The following is an 11,056-nucleotide window of genomic DNA, read 5'->3' on the forward strand; positions in this document are numbered from 1 at the left end:
CTTCTGTGACACATGTCCTATGGAAGATCCAGGGACTGGATGTCTGGCCCATTGTTGATCGTCAAACACTTTTCCTGCAGTCCTGGACAGAGATGCACAGCCTGCTACTTTTGACAGCACCATTTCTTGGGCATTTGTTTATACCAGGGGCCCTGGGACAGAGGAAGTGTCCAAGGAGAGACTTCAGCCTATGGACCCTGCCCTTCCTGAGTGCATCCCACCACCCAGTGCTAGTTTGGGGATGGATGGATGGATGGATGGATGGATGGATGGATGGATGGAGACCTCTTTTGTAGGCTGGATCTGGGGCCTATTTTAGAGGTAAAATGATCCCTCCTTCAAAAGCTGGGAGGTTGGCAGGCTTGTTCAGAACCCATCCTTATCTTTTAGGGGAAGGAAATTGGCAATTATAAGGAATTCAGCTGAAGGAACTGGTTCAGAGAGGTCAAGCCTCTGGTCAAGCTATTAGTCTGCCCTGCGAAGTCAGAGGTAGAGCTGGTATTTGACCCAGGAAATCTCCCTCCATTTCCTGTGCCCTTCTACATCCTGCCTCATTCCTGCAAACGTGCACATATACATGTATGTCTCATCACCCATGATGGTTTTCCATCTGTCCAGGGAAGGAAGCAAAGACAAAGGTATGACACCGTTTCAAGCAGATGGTGTGCAGACGAGTGGAGACGAAAGCAGTGTGTAGATACTTTAGAAGGAGTTGAGGTGGGATAGTGCAGGTATTGGGGGTAAGTGAGGAGAGTTTGGAGGGTAAGGTTGGAGAGAAGCAAGTTATACAATTTTCTTTATTGTAAAATTAAAGATGTGAACAATACCAGAAGGACCAAAGATGAAAATCTTTGTACTCCCACTACCCAGAGAAAGTCTCCATTCCCCATTTACTGTTTATCTTTCTAGCCTTTTTTCTTTTTCTTTTAGGCAATAGTATCAAATTGGCTGTATACACCAAAGTAGGGAAGGTCTTGATAGTCAATGGGGTTGTTTAGGTCAAAGAGAGCCTCTGCTGGTTCCTGCAAATGGGGTGCAAATGAATGATGTGGTTTGGGAAGAGAAACCCAACATCTGTGAGCAGCGAGGACTAGAGCCTTTGAGAAAGCAGGGACTCCAGCACTCCAGACTTGGGACTCATATTTCATCACCCACTGCCCAAGTATCTCAGGTTTGCTCCTCTCTGCTGCTGCCCAAGGGGGTCAAGGGAAAGAATTTCTCCTGAGTTGTCTCAGAAGCTTGCTCTCCCACCCCCCTTGCAGACTCCCCTTTCCCATTTACCACCTGGATTCTTCAGCAGAGTTCTCCTCTGGAGTTGGGGACACTTAGCCAATTTTGCCACACCAGAAGCTTTGCTGCTGCATGAGGTCATTTCAGGGGAGAAACTATATATAGCGGAGGACTAGCATCAGGACAGCTCCATATTGTTCGGGCCGTTTAGCATTGCCCTTCCACCAATGCAGCAGGGTCACCTCGGACTCCGTGGCCGATGGTGATGCTGCATTGTGTTTCCAGTGTCCTCTCTGTGTTCCCCAGCCAATGCTCACCCACATAAGACCAGGGTTCTGGTCCTGCACAAGTGAGCCTTTAAAGGAACAGCCTCAGGAGAGAGGCGGTAGAGAGTCAGGCAGCAAGAATTTTCTTTCACTCTACCACTTGACACCTGTGTGTGTGGCCTTATGCTCATCATTCCCTGGTTCCTCATCTGAGTGATGAAGGAGTTGGCCTGGAACAGGAATTTTGTACTATTTTTTTAAGCCACTAGAACCCTTAAGATGCAAGCTTACAGGGTAGCTTGATATATACAACTAAATGAGTGCTGCACTGGTTGATGCCAGGGAGATGGGCCACAAGAGGTTCCACTGAAGTCTTGGGGTCCTGCAGAGCACACAGATTGAAAACCACTAGGCTAGACCACCCTCGGGTTTCTCCTAGCTTCAGGATTCATGGATTTGGCCTTGTGATAGCCTCTGGCATAAATGACCCATCAGCAGGGTTACAAGCTTTGTCCTCTCTTAGAGACTTTGATGGTCATCTTGGGTAGACTGGGGGTGTGGCGTAGGACAGAGATCTTGGGGCAGAGGTTTTTATAAATGGGAGGGGGGGGTAGCACAGAGTTTGCAGATCCAGTTTGACTTGCTAGCCTGCACTGCCATGGGCTGTTTTTTCTGGCCTGCTCCCACTTGCTTTTCCTTTAAGTGCTGGTTTTTCCCAAAGAAGAGATGAAAATGAGCATATAGTGCATTTTAGGGAGAGAAAGTAAATTTAAGTTGCCTGGGGCTGAGTTACACATTTTATATGTGGAGTATTTGTAGAGCACGGCGGTGCCTTTGGCAGAAATCAGAAAGCCAAAATCTGGGACCAGTTTCCTTCATTCAGCAAGTTTGTTTGTTGAGCCCCTGCTTTGTATTCTTGGAGGAGCATAAGGGAGATCCCAGCTGTGTTAAGACCTCTTGATTGCAAATAACAGAAACCAACTGAACCTAGCTTTAAAAAGGTAATTTGTTAGAGGGTTTCGGGACCCCACGGCAGGATTGCTGCCTGGCTTTAAGCAGGGGATTGGAAAAACCTTGTTAGATTCTCCCTTTGTCTCTCGTCTCTGCAGCTTGGCTTCCTCCTTCCTCAGCCCACACAGTCCCAAGTGTTTTTGCTACAGTTCCAGCCACACTCAGAGAGACTTAGATCTCCTAGTCCAAAGTCTAGATTCCCAGGGGAGCGAGTTCCTTTGGCCCAGCTTAGGTCACATCTCTACCCTTGGTCCACTCTGCCCGATTGGTAAGGGGTCATGTGCAACAAAACGTGCCTGGCAGGAGCCACTGCTGACCCCGTGCAGATTGGGGGCAGCTTTAGAAGAGAACTTGTGAGCCACATAGACAACCCCAAAGCTGTCTGCTCCTCCAGCCCTAAATGGGAGGTTCTAGTTCCAGGGAGGAAACCAGGTATATGTAGAACACTTACTAGCTATACGGGGGAGATAGGAAAAGAAGTGACACTCGGCAGAGCCCGCTTGTTGCCGAGTACGTGGCTCTTCCATTTGGGACTGTCAGAGGGCATGGCGCTCCCTGAGCTGGTGTCAACAGCGTTGACACAGAGAACCCCTCTAGGTTAGCTCAGGGAAAGAGAGTTTGTTGGTAGGATTATGGCAAGGCAGCCCGGCCTCATGGGAGCTGGCCCTGGAAAGCTGTCAAGACTGGAGGCAGTTCTGTCTTTTGGGGGCTGGTGGCCTCTCTGCTTTAATCTGAGCATCTGCCTTGGCATCCCTCTCTGTAGACCCAGCCTTCTCCTCTTACTCATTGTTTTATTCCGTGGCTGAGCACACCAATGCCAAGTTCTGGCAGCCAGTGGATTGGCTTCTCTAGGTCACAGGACCACCAAGGTACAAGTAGCTAGTCAGGGGGGAAGGGGCACTCATCAGGTGGGATGTAAGGCTGTCCCTTTCAGAGCTTGGGGCAGGACAGGCATTAAGAAACAATCTCATATCCTCTACAGTCGGGATGCTTGTGGACACGGGAGCAGAGCCTTGAAGGATGGAAAAGAGGAGGGGCTCAGGAAGTGGACCAGCCTGAGCTAAAAGCAAGGGTGCAGGGAGGGGCCGGGGGCATGTGTGTGCTTCAGGGAGGGGGCAATAAGGTCTGAAAGGCACCTTGATAGCTGAGTTGTGGGTCAGGGATATGGAGGTAGATGCCGGGGACTTGAGGGTACTGCTGGACTCAAGATGAAAAGAATGGATAGGGAAGGGACAGGGCAGGACAGAAGACAAGGAGGCCAGCTAGGAGGCCGGCAGTGTTCGGGCAGGAGGGAAGGGTCTGTGTTGACATTTCGGAGTAGAAGTGCAAGGGGTGTGGGAGCCCCTTTGAAGAAAGTCTACAGGATTGGATGACAGGTTGGCCAAAGCAGAGGGAGCACCAGAGATGTGGCAGGCAGGGGCAGGAGCACTGCATGGGGTGGGGGTGGAGGGCTGGCAACACCAGGGACTTGTGGAAGGGAAGCTCTTCGAAGGAGAGAGATTGTTAGCCTCTGGAGCAGTGAGGCTGCTAGAGTGCTTGTCATTGTTTTCAGTTGGGCGAACTGTGTACATTTAGAGCAGAAAGGGAAGTCCTGGGGTAAAGGGGTAGACTGCTGGAGAACGGGTGGTGGGTGTACCAGTTCTGCTTCTCAGGAACTATGACCTTGCCCAAGTCACCTCAGCTTCCTCATCTTCAAAATGAGAACAGTATCTGCCCAGTCCCCTCCTAGAGATGTGGGAAGATCAAAGGTTATATACATGACAATGCTTTGTGTGCAGGAAAGGCCCAGGGATGCAGGCAGCCTTGTTACTGTTGCAGCCTGTGTGACAGCCTGCATGGTGACCCCTCTGCGGGATCAGGGAGCCTTTCTTCCTAGACCTGCCACAATGTGACTGATGCTGGCTCTGTGCAGCCAGCCCAGCCTCCCCAATGGATGACATTGCTCTTGACTCCATGTTACCTGGGGTTATGTCAATAACAGCGCCTGCCTGGAACTTTAATCTGGGGGCACCTGAATGAATGATTAGGTCTAGGATTAGTTCATCCCCACCACCGACTTCTAGAATTCCCCTGAGGGCTGCTGTGTGTGGGTAGAGCCCAGTAGGCAGGACTGAGGCTGAGATCTCCTCTGAGAGAAAGAAAAGAGCAGTTGGGGAAGGAGGCAGCTGTGGGCAGCTCAACCCATGTACGTTTCAGAGTGGAACAGGGAGGCGATTTCTCCTCCACATGGGCCCTCCTTGGCCTGTTCTCCACGGAGAATAGCACAGAGCACTTGTTCCAAAGTGCCCAGGAAAAAGGGAAATGATGAAACCCACATCCTGTTCGCTGCCAGCCTGGAAGAGTGATGGGAATACTGGTGGAATCCTGGGGCTTACGGAGTTCGGGGAACAGAGAGGGCTTGAGGAGGGGACCCAAGGTCAACCAGCAGGAGAGCCTGTGGCCCTTCTTCTCATCTGTCCTGACCTGTTTCCATCCAGCAGTGCCCAGCAGCCTGGTTCTTTCTCCCCAGCTCCCCTTCCTCAGGATGTGGCGCAGCTCGCCCCTGCTGCCCACATGCTGCTCTTCCTGGCTTCCCTGTTGCTCACCTGCAGCTTCCTCTCTCCTGGCAGGCCAGCTTCCTATGCCCACGAAGTCTTTGGTTTGGGTCTTTTCCCTGTGCTTCCTCTTCCTTCCCCTACAGCCCCTTTGGCCTCTTTTGGACTCGCCTTCTCCCTCCACCCCAAGCAAGACTTTGTATTCTCCTGCCAACTCTTTTCCAGACTCGGGCCCCTTGCAGTATTACTTTTCCTAAAACACAGCAGCTGTGCCTTTCACTGGCCTGCCCAGCTGTTCTTGTCCTCCATCACAGAGGTCATGTCATCTGTGACAATAAATAGGAAATGAGAATGAGAGGGTTGCCAGGTGCCTCTGGGCTCCAGCTGCCTGCATTCCTACTGGGAAACAATAATAGTAATAAAAATAATAAAACTAACACTTATAAATACTTTGTTTACTTATCATTTTTAGATGCTGTGCTAAACATTCTATAGTAATCTTCATATTAATTCCTTAAGGCAAGCTGTATTATTCTAATAGTTGAGGGAAACTGAGGCTCAGAGAGGTTATGTAATTTATCTTACATCTTCAGTGAGTAAGCAGCAGAACAAGACTAGAATGCATGTGGATCTGACTCCCATGTCCATCTCGTAACCATGGCAATGTATTTGCCTCCCACTGGAGGAGGAGAGTCATGGCCCAGCATCCCACCTCCCACATAAACTTCAACTTCTCCTTCCCCTCCAGTAGACTGTTGCAACTAGTAACTAGTCCAGATAAGAAACCTTGCAGTGTCCATTCTCAGAGCTGTGCTTTGTTTCTCTTTTCTCCGTACCCCCAACAATGAGAAAACCTTTGGATGCTAGGGGTCATGGTATTTCTCTTTGCTATGGACTCCCCCATATCAGTGTCCCATTTTATAGCTGGGAAAAAATGTCCTCCTAGTCTTAAGAATTTAATTGGACATTATCCTGATAAAGGAGCTTCAGAGCTAGAATAATAGCCTAATCTCTTGAGAGCTAGAATAAGACCATCCGATCGTCGTCTTAGATCATGTAGTCATTCTATTCTGAGTGCTAAAAATATGTCCCAGTGTGCCTCTTCTACACATTCTGTATTGACTTAGAACATTGCTACTCTTTGCAGTAGGCCCTTTTGTGTTCTATCTTGTCTGAGTGGTGACTGTCAATAGGAGGAGGGGGGAAATGAGAGAATATAAAAATTTCTGGGGATTGGACATATATGAAGTTTGAAAAAATATATTTAGTGTCATAATCACATTTTAGGTTGTGAAAAATATGTTGTTTTTAAAATGTAAACCATTGAAAGTAGAGGTTAGCAAAAATCTTGCCTGATGTTACAGTAACTCTCAAATAGGGCCTGGCACAGTTTTCGGTGGGGGGGGTGTATGTGAAGCCTATGTTTATCAAATGGGGTGTGTGCTTTAAAAGGCTGAGAAACGTGGTCTTTCAACAGGAGACCATAGTGTCCTGTCATTCTGTGTCCTGCGGCCCCTCAAGTGTTGACTGGAGGTGACAAGAATGGTGCGCACTGTGTGGGGCATCTTACCTGCCTTGTCTCAGTTGGACCAAACCTTCTTGGGGCTCTGGGTAGCCTGTCTGATGGCTTTGCCACCTACTTCCTGCTGTGTACTGGATGAAAGCAATACCTCATGTAGAGGCCCAGACCTGGAGAGTTCAAGGCTAATCTGAAACATATACCTCTATAAAAGCTCAGATGTGCATTGAGTTTCTACATGCTGAGCTCCATGCTTGGCCCTGGGTATGCAGCTGAACAACACAGATTTGCCCTGCCCTCATGTTACCCATAGAGTAGTGGGATAATAGATTTTGCTCAAATAATCTAAATGTAATATGTGCTACAAAGGATAGAAGAGGGTATTGGGAGAGAATTATGGGGTAGGGGGAATAAATTATTTTGGAGTGGAGGATTAAGAAGATTTTCCTGAAAAATATACACCTGAAGGCTGAGCCTTGAGGTAGCCATGTTTGTCCATGTAGCCCCACCCCTCGCCAGGGCAACTTGCTGGCTCATGAGACACCTTTAGGTGAGTTAGAAAAAAGATTCCTGTTCTGGTCAGAGGCAGCCCTGCTAGGCCCACTGCTGGTGAATGAACATAGGCTAGGTTTCAACCTTAGCTGGCCCCTGGTCCTGACGGTCGTGTGCTGGGCACAACCTTGGGGCGGGGGCCTTGTCCAAGCTGGGTAGAAGGAATTTCATGAGTGAAGGCGTTCCAAGAAGGAAAAGAAGCCGTTGGAAGAGGCAAGTGGCCACCCATCTTTTCCCTCCCTGGTGAGGAGGCATTTTCTGTTTCAAGGAGAGAAAGAAGAGGGAGGCCAAATCTGGAGCACTGCCTAGAGCTGGTAGGCTGGCCAGCACACACTTGGAATCTGCCTTCCATGGGGCTGTAGTTGGCGAACCTCTGCTCTGACCTTCTTGCCATAGCAGTTGTCCCTTCCACAGGGTCCTAGGAAGAGAGAAGGACCATTAGGAGGGAGTTCTGGGGAAGCTGGGTCCCAGACTGAGGCCCAGGGCCTGCCAGCTTCCATTCAGCCTCCTAGGACAAGTGCTTACTTTGTGCTGAGTTCTGTGCTAATCTTGTTCACTTGGAATATCATGGACCTTTAACCTTTTTCTTTGTCTTCTCACCTGGAACACACTTTGATCCCACAGGTAGGGATAATGGCCTCACATGCAAATGATGGCCGGTAAAGGAAGGAGACGCTGCTGGGTAGAGAGCTAAGTTCACCTTAGGGAAGGTAGCAGGGCATGCTTGAGGACATGGCATTTCTGAATTCAGTTCTAGATGCTTGGATGCACATTAACCATTAATTTATGGAGTAGACTAAAGTCTAAGCTCTTGGAGGGAGGAGTCATATCATGTTGAGTAGTCAGTCTGCAGTGCTTTGCATGATGCCTGACTCATTGGAGGTGCTCGGTACAATTTGGAGATTGAATAGACCCCTCCAGCATCTCTTCAGGAAGGCTGTCCGTGTTCTAACCCACGTTTTCGGTCTCTTTGCCCAACGTCTGCCTTTATGCTGCAACTGCCTAGTGACAGGGCAACTGAAGGGTGTTTGGGGAACTTGAAATCATGTCTTAAGGAACTGGGACTGCTTAGCAAGAAAACACAAAGGCACAGGAAGATCAGGAAGGTGGTCTTTAAATCCTGAAAAAACTGTTATCGTGTCATTATCACCATTTATTGAGCCCTTCCTATGTGCCAGGCACTGTGCTAGGGGCTTCATATACACGATCTCATTTAATCCTCACAGTGATCCAAAGGGGAGCATATTATCATCTCTATTTAATCAGGGAGGGAGCTGGTGCTTAGATTAGATGATTCACCCAGGGTCACCCACCCAGAGAACAGGTTCCTGACTCCCAAGCTCGTAATTGCTAAGAGATTTTAACCTCCACACAGAGCTGCCTGGAGATTTTGTCATGTTGTTTCAGAAGACAGAGCTGGCACTTGTGGGCAGCCATTCCAGGAAGATAGTTTTCTGTTCCCCATAAGGGCGTTCTCTTCCTGAAGGAGAGCAGCCTGAAATCAGAAGGGGCTGCCCTCCATGAGCCCAGCTTTCCCTGTAGGACCTCCTGGCTCCAGTGGGATCTGGGTCAGCAGAAGTTGAAGTTCTCCTGCTCTAGCCTGGTTGGGGCTTTTTTCCAAATCGAGCTATGCGGGCCACCCTAAGCCAGACATGAGCAGCAGTATCCAGACTTCCTGCATGATCCCAACTCAGATCTCTGCGTTCTGTTTTCTTACTTTTCCTGAAGCCCCAGCTGCAGGGCTGGGCCCAGCTTCCTTCAACAAAAGCTGGGCAGCAGTGTGTGCCTGGCCCACTTTAGAATGGACCATACAACCACCTGGCCAAGTCTCTGGACCTTGGCATGGAGGCTGGCACTCAGATGGGCTTCAAGGGAGGACAGACCGATGGGCATACCTCTTTTGGGCTCCATGGGACTACAAAGGTTTGTATGATTGTATTGATTGTCCTTTGACTTTTGCTTTGCCTCACTGATTTCCTAAGCCCATGTGGCTGGCTCTAGAGTACAGAGGTGTGTGGTGTAGCTCTAGAGCCCCTGCCACAACATCAAATGAGTTGATGTAGGTGGGAGCCCTTTTGTAAACCACAGAAGGCTGTGGGAGCAGGTGACAACTGATTGGAATTGAGCCCTACAAGACATAGATGAGATCGCCTCTTCAACTCCAGAGCATTATGGCAGGACATGAGTGTTGGAAAAGCCCAAACTGTGATGTTGTCTAGCTGCCCACCCAGTGTGGAGTTGCTCTACTTGGCATCCTTGCTGAGTCAGGTCAGCCAGGCTTTCCTTGAGCAAGGCTAGCTTTTGATGGCTCCAATAAGGAGAAGTCCTTTCTTGTAGAAGTCCCTCTACAGTGTGTTCCTGTATGCTACCCTGTTGCCCCTCACCATGGCCTGGTGTGGGTGGGGGTGGAGTTCTGCACTCAGTGAGCTTGGATGAGCCTGGCCAGGCCTTCTTTGTGTCTCCACTCCCCATTAGCAGGTCTGCTGCCCTTTGAAGAACTTTTCCTTTTCCCACTCCTGGGAATTGAGTTCGCATGAACATTGGTGACCTTACAGCATGGTGAGGGTAAAGAGAGGGCATGGGCCTTGCCCAGGTCATCCCAAATGTGTGGCCAGGCAGGAAAGAACAGCCCAGAGATGCTCAATCTTGTCCTTTTCTGCTCAGGTGTATTCTGCCTCCTCCTGACTTCTAGCATGTTTTATGGGCAAGATTCTGAAAGTCCTTTCTAAACAACAAGGCCTTCCTTCCTGTTTAGAATGTACCTGGCTCGTGGGGTCTGGTTGGGATGGACATGTAGGAGCCATATGGTGCCAGGAACAGGACATAGCAGCTGGGAGGAGGGATCTGGAGAGAGGCCAGGGTGTGATGGCTGAGCACCTTGGAGAAGGGTGGTGATTGCTGGGGGCTAGGGCTATCCTGGTGACTCCCTACTGTTTCTCCTTTAGAGGCCTTTCACCTTCCTGCCTCCTCTTTTTCTGCTTTTTTCCTTTTTCTCTTCTCGTGGGGCACCCCTGAGCTATTCTGCCTTCTAGCTCTTTAGCACCTTCTCTGCCCTCCTGGAGATTTCCAGATCTTACAATTTAGCATCTTTGGCACATCGTATTTCTTTGTAACATCTCCTCAGGGCTCTTTGGCCATGCCTGCTACTTCAGAGCAACTCCTGTCTGCACCTGGAGCTTTAACATCAGCACCTCAACCAGACATTTCTGGATGCCTGCCTACTGGCCTGCCCAGAACATTTAATTGGCTCTTGCAGGAGGTAACATCTTACTCCACAGGGACGTTTCATGACAGTGCCTTAATCCTGAAGGACAGGCCCTGTATTAGGAATTTTATGTTTCATGGCAGGCCAACAAGGAGGACATTTGGGGGTAATAGAAGAAAATGAGCATTTGTGGAGCACCTTCCATACCAGGAACATACCACAGTTTCTCCTTACAGCGGCCTTGTGAGGTAGCACCATTATTTCTGTTTTACAGATTTGAGAACTCAAGCTTGCTTGAGGTCACAAGGCCAGTTAATGGGTGGGGTCAGAATGTGAATCCTCTTCTGCTTGGCTCTAGAGCATGAGCTCCTTGCCCTGGTCTGTGTGGCCTCCCTGCAGGTCACCTGTCTTCTTCACTATTCCTCACTAGCGCCGAGCCCAGCACCTGGCATGAACGTGTGGTGAGAGTTATGGAAGGTGGGATAGAGCTGTCAGGCAGGTACCAGAGTAGAGTCAGGTGGTTGGGCAGATGATTCAGGCACCTGGGAGCTAGGGAAGGCAGTGGCCATCCTCTGTCCTGTACCTTCTGGTTGAGTGTGCCTTGGGGGGGCACCCAAGCTCAGAGTTGAGAGATCCAGAGTGGAGTAAAGGAGTGGTGGGGCCAGGAGTAGCAGACCCAGAGTTGAGTCAGGACTGTTATCTCTGGGTTCCCAAAGCTGAAGACACAGCTTAGTTGGCT

The sequence above is a fragment of the Miniopterus natalensis genome, chromosome 14, assembly GCF_054644295.1.
Source record: "Miniopterus natalensis isolate mMinNat1 chromosome 14, mMinNat1.hap1, whole genome shotgun sequence".
NCBI lineage: Eukaryota > Metazoa > Chordata > Mammalia > Chiroptera > Miniopteridae > Miniopterus > Miniopterus natalensis.